A 17,842-nucleotide genomic window follows, 5' to 3' on the forward strand; every position below is an offset into this window, starting at 1 on the left:
TGGGCGACACGTGGCAGCGGGGCGGGAGCGCCTAGGCAGGCCCCGTGCAGCCCTGTGGAGCACCCACGGAGCACCTGTGCAGGTCGGAGGAGCACCCCGGAGCACCCCGGGAGCACCCCCCCCCCCCCGTACCTGCGGAGCACCTGCAGAGCACCTGTGCAGATCGGAGGAGCACCTGCGGAGCACCCACAGAGCACTCACGGAGCACTCCAAGTACCTGCGGAGCAGCTGTGCAGATCCGAGGAGCACCCCGGAGCACTCAGGGAGCACCCCGCGTACCTGTGGAGCACCCATGGAGCACCCCAAGTACCTGCGGAGCAGCTGTGCAGATCCGAGGAGCACCCCGGAGCACTCCGGGAGCACCCCGAGTACCTGCGGAGCATCCACGGAGCACTCACGGGGCTCCCCGCATACCTGCGGAGCACCTGTGCAGATCGGAGGAGCACCTGCGGAGCACCCACAGAGCACTCACGGAGCACCCCAAGTACCTGCGGAGTAGCTGTGCAGATCCGAGGAGCACCTGCAGAGCACCCACGGAGCACCCTGAGTACCTGCGAAGCACCTGTGCAAATCGGAGGAGCACCCCCGGAGCACTCCGCGTATCTGCGGAGCACCCACGGAGCACCCGCGGAGCACCTCGAGTCCCTGCGGAGCACCCGAGGAGCCCCTTGCACATCGTAGGAGCGCCCATGGAGCACGTGTGCAGCACCTGTGGAGCACCCCGGGAGCACCCGGCAGCATCTTCCGAGCGGGCGGGGTGTGAATGGGGAACCCACGGGTGGCCCTCAGCTGCACGCGCACCCGCTCCCGCCCACCTGCTGCCGACCTCCCCGCGGAAGGGCCCGGGTCAGAGAACGTGCACCTGTCAGCCGCACGTGAGTGTGAACGCGCGTGAACCCCGGAGTCACGGGAGAACCGCACCTGCTCGCCACGTGCAGTCGAGGAATCGGAGGGTCTGTCCGGAAGCGGACGACCCATCACTGCCCGGGGGGGGGGGGGTCCCGAGAGCCCCTTCCTGGAAGTGACAGGTGGGTGAGGCCGGCACGACACCCCTGTCCCCGGGTTTGGCGCCGTCTGTGCGGAGATGGGGCCCCCGCGCGTCACGGAGCACCTGAGGGCAGAGCTGCTCCTTCTCCGTGTTCCGCCCCGCGTTCGCGTCTTCACACACTGGGGGCCACTCGCTGCATCGGCCACCGACCTCGTCCAGCTGCCCCCGCTCCGAGGAGCCACCTGCACCCACTTGAACCAACAGAATTTAGCGCAAACCGACGTTTTCGCAGCAGCCGGGTCTAAACCCGGATCTCCTGTGTGGTGGGAGCAGTCCCCTAGGAAGACGCCTTTCTGAAAATCCGCGTCTTTCCCGAAAGGTACGTGGAACCGAGGCTGCGAGGCCGGAGTCAGCTGCGAGTTGGGCATTCGTTACTGGGCGGCATCCACCTGCCGCGTGTGCTCAGGGTGGCTGAGGGGGAGCCCTGGTAGGAGGCCGCTGTGCCGGCCCCGGGGACCGCGAGGGCGGGGGGGGGGGGGTCAGGGCGCAGGGGGATCCCCGAGATGGGAATGGGCCGCTGACCTGAAAAGTCGGCGATGGTGCAGATGAAGGGCGGGGGGGGGGGGGGGCGGCTACAAACCAGTGGTTGGACTTTTCTGGCAAAGCAGGAGCAGGTGGGTGGGAGGAAGCGAGGGCGCCTGGGGCCCCAGGCGGTGCAGTGAGGCTGGGGGCCGGGTGGGGGGGGGGTCTGAGGGAGCAGCGAGTGTGTGGGCAGGGGGCGAGGAGCCAGGAGGAGTCAGATCAGGAGGAGCCCCTAAGGGGGCAGTTGGGGGGGGAGCAGCTTTGTCAAATCACAAAAACGACTCTTACACCCTGTGGACCAGCGGCTTTATCCCTTGTCAGCTGTGCAGCTCGTTTCTTTTTAAGCCAAAACAACCACGGGTGCAGGGCAGTGAAGGGGCGGGTATGGCTGAGGCGCGGGGACACCTGCTGTTGCTGCGCTGTTACCAGGGCCAAGGTGACCCTCCCGGTCAGCTCTGGGGGGACCCCGCACACTGGGAGGCTCTAATGGGAAGGGTGGTGCATCGCAGACCCCGAGGCGCCGCCGGAGTTAAGAGGATTTGCAATTTCAGACAGAGAGAGAGAGAGAGAGAGAGAGAGAGAGAGAGAAGGAGAGAGGGGAGGTGGGGAGGGAATGAAGGGCCCTGGGCAGGGCTGGGGCATTCCCTAAGGAGGGGCCCTCCGTCCCTGGCAGTCAGCAGCTGTCCCCCTGATAACCTGGGAGCCGGATGTGGGGTGAGCTCAGTGCCTAGAAAATAGCCAAGTGTCTTGTGTATCTTCCAACCCATGACTTTAGCCTCCCAATGCAGTCAGGCTATTTTCTGGAAGCTCTTCAGAAAACAAGTTTCAACAGTGCAGTAAAATATAAAATGGGGCCTAGGTAACAGAAAATCCTAGTGTTGGACTGGGTATGAAGTTTTGGAGCTTGTGAAGGTCACCCTTTGGGAGGTAAAGCCAGAGTCATTTGGAACCAACAATGGGTTCTTATCCAACCCAGGTAGAAACAGCATTTGACCCACCATGCCAGGTTTAATTCCACCAACATAAAGAAAAAGATTACTTGTTTGGAAACAATGCGCAGGAAGGGATTAAGGGCAAAAATCCCGGCATGTCTCAATCCTACATTCATCCCACCAGCATTGGACACTGATGTTTACAAAATTCTGTCGGCCTGAGGTGGAAAACCAAGTTAATATGTCCAACACTAAAATGGATGCATTAGAAAGAACGTTGCCGATTTTTGCCTCTCTTGGGAGGAAGATCATTGTATCTGCTAAATTACATTGGATTTTCTTCTTTGTGATAGGACGGGTTTTGAAGAGAGAAACTATTTCCTCTGGGGAAGTTGGTCTACGTTGCTTTTCTATCCCCTGAAAGTACTGTGACCAGCATATCCCAGAACTAAGCTTTCCATTTTCCTGTGGCTCGCTCTACTAATACACAAAGAATAGCTTTAAGAAAATTAAAAAAAAAAAATGCAGAGAAAGTTCTGATACCTAATGCCTTACCATCCAAAATGTTGGGTGAAAAAAATGCCTAAAGTCCCCTAAATTATTTGTTAAAACAGAAGATTTTGCTAATTAGAATTCAGGCAGATTGTATTGAGCTGGTGCTGAGAAAAAACCGCTTTGCTCTCTGTACGCTTAAATTACCACTGTTTCGTTACACTATGTAGTTAAAATGACTTTTACCATTATATTGCACCAGGACCCACCCTAATGACTCCACTTTGACCTTAATTACCTACTTATAGATGCTGTCTTTAAATACACAGTCTGAGGTCCTGGCGGTTACAGCTTCAATGCACCAATTTTGTGGGGACACAATTCAACTCCTAAAAATCATGGTAGAAAGTCTCCTGACGGTGTAGGGTTCCTCTAGGGTCACATTCATCTTCTGGACATTTTGAGACTGAGAATCTGCCTTTACCAATTCTCTTCTTATTCTAATTTTTCTGTTTCTAAGTACCTCGGTCTCTTGAGGCACCAGGACAAAAATGAATAAATAAAAAGCAAACGATAACAATGAAACCAGAAGCCCTCAGTTTTAACTAGAACTTCTTTTTCCATATCTTGTTTCTCGCGAAGCCCTGAGGATTATTCCTGTGAAGTGACTTTCATTTCTGTCCCCTCCTACTCTTTTCTGTCTCCCATTATGGTCAGACTATTGGCTTATGTCCCTAACTGTAGCACAAGGAAGTTTCTAGCGTAGTGCTTGACTAAATAGTGTCATAGTTTTTTCCCTTCGGGGGTGTGCTTCTGAACTCGCTGTGATTCTCAGGGGTTGTGTGGAGGTCACTAGTGCTTTTCACAGACAATTTGTTGACTCCTCCTGGGAACATGATACAGTTGCCCTTTCTGCCTCTTTGAAAGTGAGTGCTGACTTTCTGACCTGCTTTGACCAGTGAAATGTGAAAGGAAGTAATAGACATTTCTTCACGAGGGGCTGTCAGTCAAGGGCCCTCACCTACCTCACCACAGGGGTGTGATGGGGCCTAAGGTTACAAATCTGATTACCCTTCTCTTCTGGAACTCATCGAGACCTGGGGCCCCAAAGGGACCAGTCTGAACCCATTCTCTTCCTTTCTGAGCTCCTAAGAGGTAAATACCGTGTGAGCTCAGAGTAACAAAACCTCCTCGTGTATCACTTTGAAGAAAGTGTGCCTGAGAGAGAACCAATACAGAAAAGAAGAACCGAGAGATGGAGAGAAAGGGCAGATTTCTGATGATGTAGTTTTAGTATCTGGACTTGGAGATCTGCATAACTCTGTGTGTGTGTGTGTGTGTGTGTGTGTGTGTGTGTGTGTGTAATATACCTTCTTTTGTGTTTAAAGATCAGAACTGGGTTTCTTACTCTCACACTGGCATTCACTTCCATTTCCCTCCCGTCCCTACCAGGAAGTCTGTAAGACTGTTTTCAAGTCTGTAGACCAGAAGTCTATAAGAATATCCCAGGTGACTCTACGAATTAACCAGTTTCATCCATCGCTATTATCTTATGTATTTCCAATGACTGAAAATCCTCGCAGAATGAATTGCTAAGTCTCAGCTCTAACTTACATTGCTCAACACCTGATTGCCATCCGCCTGTGCTCATCTGTCCCCACTGCCCTGCAGGGACATAGTACATTGTTTGTGAGAAATGTGACCATCCCTTACACTTTATCCTGTCCATCCTCCAGCCCGTGCCCATTCATCTGGAAGGCTCAGCACCCTCAACTCCATTAAGAGAATTCACACCTCTTCTTCCAGACTCAAATCAAAAGCCAAACTTTCTGTAAGCTTCATTTTGTTACTAGTCATGAAATAATGTTGATCAACCTTCAATTGAAGAAATACTGGTGTATGAGAAGGAAGAAAAAGAATCTATCTTTCTCGATTGCTGACCTGAGTGTCCTTCCTCATTGGTTAATATTCAGAAATATCACCTGGTCTTTTCTATTCCCCAGACTCGTTGAGATGAGCAAGAGTTAATGTAGACTGAAGTGAACTTTTACTCATATTTATCTGTCACTGGGTTGTTTTGTGATTGTGTGTGCATCATTTCTCATAGATTGTAACTCCTCCAGGGAAAGAACGAGGTGGCATGTGTCATTAAAGTGACTAAAGAGACTTGTGTCTTAGACACAAAAGGGCTTTAATATACTCTACTGCATCAATAAACTAATCGTAGAAGAATATGATTAAGAGATAGCTGTATCCAACAGCATTTATACAGTATAGATTTTAGACATTGGAATCACTAGATAGAGTTTGTCAAACTTCCACAATCTTTAGGAAAACGGTGTCTTTGGCAAAATCAATGTAAAACATTTCTATGCTTTAAAGTGATGACATCAAAACAGATTTTTGATACTGTTTCTTTGACTTCTGTCACCTCATGTTCCCCCCCCCCCCCCGATTAAAGATAGGGCGATTTGTATGAACTAAAACTACTTTTCTTCATAAAATGAAAAAAGACAAAAATTGCATTCATAACTATTCTAATAACCGCTTGGCTCTCAGATTGTGTGGCATCGGGGCATATCGCTCGCTTTTTTCTCGTTTGACAATAAAAATCAATGGCTTTTGGATTCTTTATTCTTTGGAGAAGAAACAGAAGTCTTGGGGTGTATTCTCTTGGTCACACAATCATTTATGGCCATCTATGAGCTCCTCAATCACAGGAAACTTCCGATTACAGTTGCAAATGCCTCTTTTCCTCCTACTAGGCGGAAGCACATCCTTTACCTCTTTACCAAGAGTTATAAAACTCTTGGGCATCTGATAAGACTCCAGATGATCTACATTTGCCTCTAATGTTTGAATGCAACGAACAAAGTACCCCAGCTGGCATTGTCTTTTGAGCTAATCTAGATATAGCCCTCACATCCCACCCTCGGGGGAAACTAAGGCAGGAGTGGTAAAGTGACTTTCGAGGTCACAGACCTCACTGGGGCAGGGGCAGGGCTGGGACCCCCATCTTCTTACATTCACTGTCCTGGGATGGGGTCTTCCGAGGGTGTATTTGTCCTAGCACACGGAACAACCTGTGTATAAGGATCCATGGGGGCAGTCTCCTGCCAGTGGTGCCCAGGTCCCTAAGAAGGTCCCCTCTCTGTTCAGCCAGATGAAGCCACAGATACCAATGCCCTGTACTCAGCCCTGTCTTTATTCTGACCCTAGTTGCCTGTAGACGAGGCTGATCTTCTGGCTGGATTATGGAGATGTATCAATACACCTGTCTCCTGGGGCCGTCACAAGTTCACGGGGCTCTGCTGCACCTGACGTGGGTTTGCAGTATCATAGAGAACCAGGAGTGCTGAAATAGAGAGCGTGCCCCAATACAAGCTGATAGATTGGGTAAAGCATATTTTATCAACAGAGCACAGAGCAGATTTATAGTACACAATTGTGTATTATGACAAGTAAAAATAGCTTTTTTTTTCCATGTTCTGGAAAATTTTTGTTTCTTAACTACGAGGGAACTGTTCACAGGTTGCTATTGCCCTGTTGAGGGTAGGGATAGAGATTAAAAACATCTGTGAAGATCCTGGAAGTAATTATTTTACATTCAAGAAGCCACCGAGGACAGTCTTCCATAGGCAAAGCATTGTCATGGGGGTTGTTGGGGATCTGAGATGATCACAGACTCTGCCCTCCAGGAGCTCATAATTCATTAGGCGTTTATGCAAGAATGCAAGAGAGACATTGACAAGTTCCAAAAGAGCCGTGAAAGTGATAACTTAATTCCGAGGAAGGGGCGCTCAGCTTTCCACTGGGTGTGTTGAAGGAAAGAGGGAAGATCCTTTCTTCATGTCTTTCGATTTCAGCAAAGTAGCACGAGTAGCTCGTCAGAAGGGGCTAACTAATTACACCGTGTGCTTTCCTGCGGTGGGGAAGAGAGTGTCACCTGAGTAAGTCACTGTCAAACACAGATGCTCATCACAGCTCCAGAAGTCATTGCTTCACTGAATACACGTTCCTCTTACGTGGAAGGTTGTATGTGAGCCTGTGCTTTAGAATTTTGAAGTAAATAAAAATTCCTAAAATTAGGGAGTTCGCCGTCCTTTAATTGATTGAAGAGATTTTTAAACATTAGGAAAGTTTTAAAAATGATGTGTCTGCAGTTGGATTTTAAACAATACCTTTGATCTTGCCCTCTGTACCTCCAAACTACAAATCAGCCTTTCCCCAAGCTCCGATGTTGATTTTTATCCCATTTTCATTGGGAATGCTCACGATACTAGACCTAAGCGAGATCTATTATTGCATTATTGCAATAGTGAGAAATTGCCGTAGTGAGGAAAATGAGAGACGACACAAGGCAGCCTTAGCCTGTAGAGTACTTTTTCTCTCTATTTAATATACACATATTTTCCTCTTTCAGTCTCCGTTTTGTTTTGTTTTGTTTTGTTTTTGTTGCGAAAGGAAATGCTTTATCTTACTCATTCTCATATCCATCAAATCTACCATGGTTTATGGCACACAGCAGTTCTCTATCTTGAGAACTAGATTAAAAATGAACGAATGAATGGATGCATGAATAAATGGGAGAATTTCATCATTTCCACTCTTGAGAATGAACCACTCAATCATATTGCAGAAAGTCCTAACCCCACGGAATTGGAACGTACCCAAAATGTAGGTTGAGGCTTTGTGACGGTTGCTCTAACTTAGCATATTGCACAAACTGGACTGAATTTACCACGATGGCACTGGTAGGGGGCCGTGCCCAGGCTTTGGTAGATAAGGTAGAATATAGCTATGGTACTTGAAATCTAGTGATTTTTGCTTAATTGAAGGAAATGGAAATGGAAAGGAAAAGGAAATGAGCAGCAGACAGCTGATGCGAAAACGCAAGGGTGTGGAGAAACTGTGACTCGTGTGTCAAGGAAGGAAGGACTAGGTGACACTGACGCAGGTGATGGGATTGCTCGGGGATCGCCCCAGCCGAAGGCTCACGAGCCTTTACTTCTGTAAGTTGTCTGTGGGAGCCCAGCTGCTGTGTCCCCCCGGGGACAAGCCTCCTGTGTCTCATTCATCTCTGAAAATGCATTCTTGACCCGTCCAAGCGAGGCCATCGAATCTACATGATACGTGAATCAGTGGATTAGAGAGAAATCTGTGTCTCATGGAAACAATAAAAAGATGTAGCCATGAAAAGCAGCTTACAAGTAGCGACATAATTGCACTGTGTGATAATCTCATTAAGTAGGAGCATTTATTTGGTAACCTTGGTTGCAGGCAAATAAAAGCTGGTAGACTGGGCAAAGTATATTTTATCAACAGAGCAGAGAGCAGATTTCTAGTGCACAGTTGCGTATGATGACAAGTAAAAATAAAGACAAAATTGCCCAAGGACTCCAATAACATTAATTTGTGCCCAGAAATAAGATAAACCACAGGGCAGCTGCTAAGATTGTGGTGGGCAGAATCAAGCTCCCTTCCTCAAAGACGTTCACACTGTCATCCCTAGAGCGGGTGGACATGTGCTACCTGGCAAAGGGGAGTTGAAGTTGAAGCTGGAATTAAGCTTGCTAATCAGATGACCTTCAAATAAAGAGATCCTGGGTCACGCGGGTGGGTCCAGTGAGTCATAGAGGTCCTCGCCTGTGGAAGAGAGAGGCCGAAGGGCGAGGTCTGGGTCAGAGAGAGATTTGGAAATGGTATTCTGCTGGCTTTAAAGATGGAGGAAGTGTCCTCAAGCCAAAGAATACAGGCAGCTTCTAGAATCTGGAAAAGGCAAGAGACACGTTCTCCCCGAGAGCCAGGCAGGTCTGCTGACCCCTCGATTTAGTCTACCGAGGCCCATTTTGGACTTCTGACCTCCAGAGCTATGAGATAACAAATTGGTATTGTTCTTGGCCACTAAGGTTGTGGAAATGTAACAGCATTAGAGAACCAATATAAAGATGTTTTCAAACAATCGTAGAATACGTATACCATCGTACCTTCAAATAAATTAAATGAGGAACAGATAAGAGTGAACTTTCCAACACCACTTCCGATCTCTACTCAACACTGAAGACTGAGGATTGGGTCTAGAAGGGACGTATTCCCTCACGTCTCGTGGGGAGATTTTGTGCGGGGGGTGCTGGAAGCCTGGGACCCGTGGGGCACAGCAGCTGGGCTCCCGCAGGTAACTTTAGGGAGCAGAGACTCATGAGCCTTTGGCTAGGGAAATGCGTGAATCCACCCATGAAGAAACCTTCCTGACATCAGCCACTCTATAAATACAGCCAAGCTTAACCAAAAAAAAAAATCACATTAAAGAGCCCAAGAATGGAAACGACCTACAATGTATTGACATTAGTATATTCAATGGTAAAAACACATTCACAAAAGTTGCCAAAGACCAAAATCAAGTAAAAACGGTATATGTTTCGCCTGGGTGGCTCAGTCCGTTGAGCGGCCGACTTCGGCTCAGGTCACGATCTCGCGGTCCGTGAGTTCGAGCCCCGCGTCGGGCTCTGTGCTGACGGCTCAGAGCCTGGAGCCTGTTTCGGATTCTGTGTCTCCCTCTCTCTGACCCGCCCCCATTCATGCTCTGTCTCTCTCTGTCTCAAAAATAAATAAACGTTAAAAAAAAAAAAAAAAACAACTGGGGCACCTGGGTGGCTCAGTTGGTTAAGCGTCCGACTTCAGCTCAGGTCACGATCTTGCGGTCCGCGAGTTCGAGCCCCGCGTCGGGCTCTGGGCTGATGGCTCAGAGCCTGGAGCTTGCTTCCGATTCTGTGTCTCCCTCTCTCTCTGCCCCTCCCCCGTTCATGCTGTCTCTCTCTGTCTCAAAAATAAAGAAACGTTAAAAAAAAATTAAAAAAAAAAAAACCAAAAAAAAAAAAAAAACCCCAAAAAACGGTATACGCTTCCTTACATCCTCCTCTTCACATCATGGAAGGCTGGGGGAGGGGTATGTCAGGTCTCGTTCTGCCTGCTGGACACGGCATCTTGCAGTTCTAAGTTCAGAGCCAGTGGCTGTGGTGTGCCCAGTTCCTGTCAGGCAGGGGTCTCTGCTTCTTCTCTCTGGGGTAGATGAGCACATTGTTTCTAGCTGAAACCCCAAGCATAGAGAAGTTGTCAGCTTCTAGTCTTAAAAAAAAAGAACGTAGACTGAGGTCCACACTCTATATACGGAACTGGATTTGGCATCTTCCAGCAAGACGATTTTATTCAATTTCCATTTCTATTGGGTGTTTTAAATCTTGCCCCCTTGACTGTTTCCACTCCTAGTGCTCTATATAGGCCAAAACTTAGTCCCCAACTCATTTCTGGTCCATAGATATTTTCCCTAATTTTTATTTAAAAAAATTCAAGGATATCTATGTGTGTGTGTATACATGTGTGCATGTACATGTACTTGTATATATCCTCATCTTTTCTGAGTATATGGCGTAAAGGGCTTTTGGATGCCTCTGACCAGAAGTTTAATCTTAAATGAGGACTGGCCTCTGGCATGTCAGGCAGGGGGAAGGAATAGCTTTTTGAAAAGAATATGGAGAGTACTTTTTTATGGTTCATTAAATGGGCAAGAGATATCTTTTTGTCTTATGAATATATACAGAGCTGAAAAGTCTTGAAGATTCAGCAAAGCAGTTTTAGTAAGACCCGTCCCCATGTAAACCGGGTAGTGAAAACAAGCAAAGCCTTGAATGGTGGCCATCCAGTGTTCCATTTTGGAAGGAGTGAGACAATGATGTCTCCTATATGGATATTGAGGCATAATAAACGAAATCAGTGTAAGACTTTTTTTTTATAGCATATTATATCATGAATTAATGTACATCCATCCGTAAGAGTCCTTTTGTTGGTTTCAGAAATTATTATTTTTCTCTTAAGAAATGTTCCAATGGTTCCTGAGCTCGAGAAGCATGCATCCCCTAAGACTACAGGTCTTAACCAGGAAGCTTACGTGGTCATTTCATTTCTAGTTCTACCGAGCTGTGTGGTCTACAACAATACAGCGAATCCTCTGTTATTTACATGCTCTCAGGCTACCGAAACCGCTGGTTTCTTAGTGACGCCACGGGGAAGCAGTCAGTCTGTGTGTGTGTTTGCTGGAAATTATACAACATGCCGTGGGAGTCGTTAACCCTTCGTTCATAGACGCTGCCGTTCCAAATACCTTCTCTTCCGTCTCTCCTGACTGTTCGCAACATATAAAGACATAGAAAAGCGGTTATTACTTATCAAAATGTATTTCCCAAGCAAAATGCAAAATGAATACGCCCCTGCCTTTCTGCCGTGTTTCTTTTCCCCTTTACTCAGCGAAGGTGCCTTGAGCTTATGGGCTAAGCCTGCACTTTTGCACCTTGGAGCGTTTAGAGGACATTTTGAGCAGTTTCACCGCTTTGAAGCTTGCTGCTTAACCCTCCCTAAGTTTTACTCTGGCGGATCCACGAGGGGATTTACGAAATGTTCAGCATTTGTGTAGCACTTGCCCAGTAGAGAAGTAATCGTTTTCATACAGCAGAATTGCAAAGAAGACTTTTCCCTTTAATCTACTAAAATATGAAGGCGAAAGCTAACTTACACTAATTTTCCATTCCATGTAATTCAAATGAGCACATTTATAAGCAATATTAACGTTGGCTCTAAGTAACGATATTTGAGAGAAGAAACAGGATTTTGGGGTGACCAAGAACTTTTTAGTTTTAAGAAATAGAAAGCAAAGGGCCCCTGGGTGGCTCAGTTGGTGAAACATCAGACTCTTGATTTCTGCTCAGGTCATGATCTCATGGTTCATGAGTTCAAACCCCACATCAGGCTCTGTGGTGACGGTGTGGAACCTGCTCAGAATTCTCTCTCCCTCTCTCTCTGCCCCCTCTCTCTCTCGAATGAATGAATGAATGAATGAATGAATAGAATTAGAAATCAACTCTGGTTAAATCAAGGACAGAGGGGTTTTTTCCAAGGCTGTGATTTAGACAAAGAAATGAAAGAGGAAATGGAATCGGCAGGTGCAGTCTCCCTGGGGTGTGCTGACCTTGAGTGTCCCTCCACTCCAGGTCACCATTCCAGGGCTAGAGGGGTGATCATTCTGGTTTGGTTCACATGCACCCGATGAGGAGAGAGTTCCTGAAAAAGCTGTTACCAAAAGAAGGGGCAATGGATGATAGATTGCAAAAATCCAAATATTCCTTTCAGTAAATGGTCAGGTTTCAACAGAGAAGAGGAATAATCATGAAAGCAATTCAGAGTCATATGTTTTTACTTTGGAAAGTAATTTTCCATTAAATCACCATGGATTTTAGAATCAAAAGGAGTTTAAAAAAGAAATTACGTTCAATTCAACAATGTAGTTACTTACGCTGCCCCAAAGCAATAAGAAGACGGTATGTAAGAGACGTCGCACATTTTCATGGATCTGAGATAAAGAACATTTAAACTACTGTACCTTGTAATATTTATTCAAATTGGCTTCAGTGAGACAGATGGCACATAGACCAAGAACTGCCTTAAGAATCATAAAGAAAAAGGAAGGATGCCTGGCAATAACTAAGTTATAGGAAAGCGGCGAGTGGCAGCTATTTTTTTCTATTGAAATGTCTGGCTTTATTTAGACTCCTATGGATTAATCTGGGGGAGATAATAACACGTAAGGAAAATTAATAGGAAGCTATCATAATAAATGAGTATTATTCAACTATGCTTCAAAGAAAAAAATAAAGTGCATTCTCCTGTAAAAAAGATGAATATTAAAGTGGAAGGGATCTCATGAGATAAGAGTCTAATAGTCCACACTAATGCTTTCAATCAGGGAAGAGCAGCTTTGGAGGCAGAATGTGAAGAGTGGATTGAATGCCAGAATCTCATTTTCCTTGTGTATTTTAACACCCAGATCCCAGAACAGTTGTTGTCACATTGTAGGCATGCAATAAAAAATGCACTGAAAATTAATAAAATAATCAAGGGAAGATCACTGAAGCACAAAATGCTAGGGATCTAAGGGCGAAATTCTAGTCCCATTACTGAGACTAGCTTGTATGACCACTGTAACCTTGAACTTTTCCAGGACTAGTTGTTAGACAAGGAAGTTGAATTAGATCACCTCTGAGTTTTTTTCAGAGAAGTTTAAAAATAAGCAGCAGGGTTCTCCAGCAACTCTCTTAAATACCAAATGTCATCAGGCACAAGCAAGTTCAAAGCAAGCTTGAAAAAACAGGAGAACAGAAAACCTTCTCTCCCCTTCTCCATCCAGGCATGGTCCCACTTTCCTCCCTCCACTGCTCATAGCAAAGAGTAATATGTTAATGGATGGGGGTTTGAATCAAGGACACTTCAACAGTGGACTTTTGAAAATTAAAGTGGCTGATGTGGATACTCTGGGTAGAGAGCTCTGTCCAACATTTGTGTCTCTGAAAATCCCTCACTCTAGCTAAGCGTGTTTGCATCTTTTCATTTCTTCTTCCTAACTCTGCAGGACAGAAAGTCTCCAGTAGCCACATTTTCCTTTGAATATGGGTCACATTTTCCCATTTCTTTGTATGTCTAGTAATTTTGGATCATTTCTTGGTCATTGTAACTTATGACATAGACACTATCCTGTTACGTTCCTCGACAGTTATTGATTTTTTGTTTGTTTGTTTTTTTGTTTTTATAGGCTGTTAACTTGATTGGACTCAAACTCCAAACTCTGCCTCTCTCCACAATGGGGTGCAACCCAAATCTCTGTTCCGATCCTGCAACCTTAGCTGCGTGGCTCGTGGTCAGCCTGCACACAAGTGGCTCGGGGTGAACAGAAGCTTTGTGTAGAGTTTGTATCCCAAATCTGAAGCTCTCCCTCTGCCACCCTCCTTTTAGTGATTTTCCCCAATAACTTTTTAGCTCCTGTAGTTGCCCCATACTCCGTCCTCTGTTTCCTCAAGCCTGTACGTTTCTACGTGAGTTTTAGCACTTCATAGGCAACTGACTGAGACCTGCTCTCGGGCGAAAAGCTACCAAAAACGGGGAAACTCGAACTTCGCACAAAACCAGTCTGTTTTTTCCACATGCCCAGCCCTCGAGCATTTGCCTCCCTTTGGCAAATCTCTAGTTTCCCCAAAGTGTTGTTTTTATATTTTGTCCAGAGTTTATGTAAAAATCTTCAGGAGAGTTGGTCCCGTCTGAGGCATTTGACCAGAACGAGGTGGGAAACTGCCGAGGCAAATAAGGAATAAAGATTTCAGAGTCGAAATGAAGTAAAAGTTTGGTAAGAGTGGAGGGGGAAAGCTCTCCTTCCCTCTCCAAAATGGAGATGTGCCTATGTTTTTGTGTATTTGAACTTGCTCAGATCAAGCCTCCAGTTACTAGGCTTTTGTCCTGTTATCAACAGGAAGTAAGATCAAGAAGAAGACATTGCCGGGAGAACCAGGTTTCCTCAGAAATTCCATGGGGAATGCCGCCCAGGTCTGGAAGGTCTATGGATCAGAGAAAATGGAAGTGGTGTGGCTATCCCCACACCAGAAAAAGTGGAAGAACCATCTCTTGATGTAGCATGCCTGGCATCACCCTTTGTGTCTCCCGGAACACACACCTTCAAGGGCTGTCCGAAAAGTCAGACCTTTACAGGCTTCACTAGTTGTGCTTAGAATTGAAGCGACTGGCTTCTAGACTCCTAATAAGCAATGATTATCTTCATTTTCTTTTTCTCTCTCCGAGGGAAAAAAAAAACCCACTTCATATTAGGAAGTCAGTCCCCTACCTTTGCTTTTTACTTTTGCTCTGTTAGCTTTTGTTTGCTTAAATTTTTTTTTAATGTTTATTTATTTTTGAGACAGACAGAGACAGAGCATGAATGGAGGAGGGGCAGAGAGAGAGGGAGACAAAGGATCTGAAGGGGGCTCCTCAATGACAGCAGAGAGCCTGACGTGGGGCTCCAACTCACGACCTGAGCCAAAGTCGGGTGCTCAACCAACTGAGCCCCCCCAGGCACCCCCTCCTTCTCACTCTTAAGCAGAGGGTCACAGGCCACTACAGATGAGTTCGGTTTAGCCAGATGTAGAGAGAAGAATGAGCCCCTAGTCATTAGCCGTATAACTTTTAGGCTAAACCAGGACATTTTTGGCAGGACAATTAACATACACAGAATGTTTTGAACAAATGTGACATGTGACCCCCACTGATTCGGTGCATCTCTATTTCTCCTTTCCCACCCTTCACTGGAGCAGGCTGGGGCCCTCAACTCAGTATATTTAGCTCGTCTCTGCAATAGCTCTCGTTGGGGGACCCTGTCTCTGCGTAGGTGCTTGAGAGTTTTATTTTCTTACCTTTGCCGTGTCACGACCCTCTGTAGACCTCACGCCTGTACAGACCCCTGACCCCTTTCCTATGATCTTTCTCTCTGCAAGGCTAATAAGAATTTTCCCCAGGAACGCAGCTCTTAATTTATTTCCAGGACCAAGGAGGCTGAAAATCTGAGTCGAATGCAATCCCACCTTTAAAAACCTCTCCCCTAATCATTTACCAGGGACAACTGGTGCACATTCATATCTTTATCGTAAGGTGAAAAACCATGAATCTAAGGCACAGACAACAGGTGTGAAATTGAATTTATTGTCTCCAATGATTCCCACGGGGGTATTGCCAGCCGAGCAACCTGGGGACCATTGCATTTCCCAGTTGTGGGTCTATATTTACTCCGTAATATCCGCCAGGACTGTTAAATATAATCCTCAGTCATCTTTGATAGAGCCCAGGATATTTTATAATTTAAGCGAAGAAAAATTATTCTTTAATTTTGCTCTGTAAACACATTGCAAAGTGAGATCCAATGTCTCAGTAATTTGCATACATTCATAATTTCATTTTGGCGTTTTATCTTTTCATTTTGTGGTGGCAACATACCCACTACCACAGAAATGAACAAAATGCTTTTACGCTTGAAAATGTAAAATCCCATCATAGTAACAGTATTTTACAAATGCATCCAGTTAGAATATTCATGCTAACCAGTGTGCATTCCACTCCAGTTCCGTATTGACTTCCCAATTACACTATTTCAATCGAATTATTTTACTTTTGAATTTTTACAGGATATCAGTTTAAAACCTATTTATTCGGAAGGGGCATTGAAAAGCCTTCAAATTCTTCTTAGGCAGCTGTACTTTGGACTGAACTTTTAACTGAGTACCTTTCCCGCTGGATTTTACTGCAGACGTGAGGGTGAGGGTTACGAGCCTTGGTGATGTGAACAGAACGCCCGGGAACCCATGGAACATTCTTCTTCTGGCAGATGTGGGTCCCTCCCCCAATGCCTTATGTTCGGGGGACTCACACATTCAGGTTATCTGCTCGGCTCTGTGGACCTTCTGCTTAACCCTCTCCTATCGACGTTCATTTACTATTCTGAAGAGACAGATGGGCCAAGAGGCAGGATTTTCTAAAACGATTTGAGCAAAGTCGCGAATAGAGCTGGAGGCAGAAACCAGGCAGCCGAGCTGGTCTCGGGTTCCTTCTCGGCTTCCGAAGCTCAGGATTATCTCCAGTCTCACCAGTGGGAATTGGGAGGCAGGGCCATGTTCCTGTCCAGAGCTCAGGTTTGGGGCCAGATTCCCTGAACCTAATCACGGACTCCACCCTTGACTCCGTAGCTGGCCCCGCATGATGTGAAGAAGCCGTGGTTTCTTCCTCTATCAAACAGGACTTCTTCAAGCATCGCACTGCGCGAAAATGCGCTTCAATAAGGTGATGAATATTACAGCTCAGTGCCTGCCGTAGAGTAGTGAGAGGCCGCATGGAAAGTGGACCATGACCACACTGCATATTCAAACAGAACTCTGAGCCACACCTGCCCCGATCGGCTCAGGAAACCGACCACTATCTATGTCACGGGCCCAGGAAGCCGGCCTGCTCTCTGTTAAGTCAGGAAGTCAGACTGTGGTGCCTGGGGAGCAATCCAGGAAGCCAGACAATAACTCCTGTAAAACCCGGCTCGGAAAGGGCAGCGTCCCCACTTTCTGCCCTGCGTCTAATTTAGGACCAGCCGAAGTGAGCCAAATACGCTCCCTGGCCAATCCCCCGGGAGCCTGCACCTAGCATCCCCGCACCGACAGCCTGCCATCGAGGCGGCCCTGAGCTGCGTCTTTCCCCCCATAAGCCTTTCCCAGCCCTGTGCCTGCCGGTGAGCCCCTGCCTCACTCCAGGAACGCTGGCCGACTCCCTGGCTAACGGCAATCCCTGAGTAGCCTCCGCTTTCCTCATTTGGCTGGTCTTCCCGTCTTTCCACAGTATCATTCAGCGAGTGGTATGAGTCATAAAAACAATAAAATAATTATTGAATTAAATATGAGATCAATGAATCATCAAGTAATGTATCTCCAGAAGACTCAGACGTAATTTCTCTTAATTTCAATGGAAGCATTATTGATCGTCTCTCCTTACATTCATTTTATTTTGCCGAATCTTGATTTTCTTAGTAAATTATTCATGGGTGGTATGCCAGCTTTACGTCCCCTGCTTATTGGTGTGCAGGCCGGTTAACTTTAAAGTGATTTGCGGCTCTCTTTCTAAGATCACCAGGGCCAGTAATTCTAACGCACTGTCTGAGACAGCCACACACAGGAGGGGACAGTGGCTTTCACAGCAGACTCGGTCCTGTCTCTGGCTTCTGCTGATCTTTCAGACTTGTCACAATACTCAGGAGGAAATTGCTTTGGGCTCTTGAATGTGTTCTTCAGAAAGCTCATAGATTTCTTGGCTTAGTCCCCTGCAGTTGTAGACTTGTATACAAATTGATCCTTTGATGATTCATTCCAGTATTTTTAATGGGTATTGAATTTGAGCTATTCATGTCTAGATTTCTGATTTCCTTTCAGAATTTGTTCCTCTTATGTGA

At 46.3% G+C, this 17,842-nt stretch overlaps 1 long non-coding RNA gene across 1 annotated transcript; it reads left to right on the plus strand.

Moving 5' to 3' along the window:
- Positions 1-946: 946 nt before the first annotated feature.
- Positions 947-17,443, plus strand: LOC109267825 (uncharacterized). Its single transcript, XR_008423653.1, has 2 exons — positions 947-1,367; positions 16,041-17,443. It is a non-coding gene; the product is annotated as an uncharacterized LOC109267825 (long non-coding RNA).
- Positions 17,444-17,842: the final 399 nt, after the last annotated feature.

The sequence above is a fragment of the Panthera pardus genome, unplaced genomic scaffold (assembly GCF_024362965.1).
Source record: "Panthera pardus isolate Hobbes unplaced genomic scaffold, ASM2436296v1 HiC_scaffold_2, whole genome shotgun sequence".
NCBI lineage: Eukaryota > Metazoa > Chordata > Mammalia > Carnivora > Felidae > Panthera > Panthera pardus.